Source organism: Octopus bimaculoides, chromosome 13, assembly GCF_001194135.2.
Source record: "Octopus bimaculoides isolate UCB-OBI-ISO-001 chromosome 13, ASM119413v2, whole genome shotgun sequence".
NCBI classification, from domain to species: Eukaryota; Metazoa; Mollusca; class Cephalopoda; order Octopoda; family Octopodidae; genus Octopus; species Octopus bimaculoides.
This window is the reverse complement of record NC_068993.1, coordinates 44397453-44398528: the sequence shown is the minus strand read 5'-3', so window position 1 is coordinate 44398528 and position 1076 is coordinate 44397453.

The window sequence follows — 1076 nt, the reverse complement described above, 5'->3', positions numbered from 1 at the left end:
ATATATATATATATATATATATATATATATATACATATTCACACACATCTATATGTGTGCATGTATAGTCTTGTTAGTGTTTTCCATCCACAACTGCTCAACAACCAAAGTTGGTTTGTTTACATCACTGTAATTTAATGGCTTAGCAAAAGGGACAAAAGGAATAAATAGCAAACTTAAAAAATAAGTTCTGGTGTTAATTTCATTGATTCAAACCCCTTCAAGGTGGTGCCCCAGCATGGCCATGGTCCAATAACTGAAGCAAGCAAAAAAATAAAAAGTATTACTAGTCATTGGGTGATAGTTTGATTCCTCAATAGGTAATGCGATCTGCATGTTTAATCCAAACAGCTCATAAGAAACAAAGAGCAGACAAGTATACAAACCAAACTGAAAACAATTGTTTTGAATTTTGTAACGTCTGGTTGATGAACGTTATTACAAGGTCAATGTCTCACTCACTCCCTCTGTCATTCCCTCTCTCCCTTTCTTTCCTTCTCTTTCTTCCTCTCTATTCCCTTTTGTTTCTCTCTCCCTCCCCTTTTGTTTCTCTCCCTTTCTCTGTCTCTGTCTGTTTGTCTGTCTGTCTCATTCTTTCTCTCTTTCTGACTTGATTGATGTTTGATAGTAATACATGACATATTACAAAACTTTGCTGGATTTAGAATAGCAATTAATTGTTTCTGATATAGGCACAAGGTCAGCAATATTGAGGAGAGTGTATGGGTAGGGGTGGGGGTGGGGGGTAAGCGATTGCATTGAGTTCCAGTACTTGACTGATATTTTGTTGTCTTCCAACCTTAGAAGAATGAAAACTAGAGTGGACCTCAGTGGAATTTGAACATAAAATATTCTAATAATGCTACCAATCTACTGCCCTAAGAAAATAATAATAATAATAATAATAATAATAATAATAATAATAATAATAATAATAATGATAATATTCATCATCATCGTTTAACGTCCGCTTTCCATGCTAGCATGGGTTGGACGATTTGACTGAGGACTGGTGAACCAGATGGCTACACCAGGCTCCAATCTGATTTGGCAGAGTTTCTACAGCTGGATGCCCT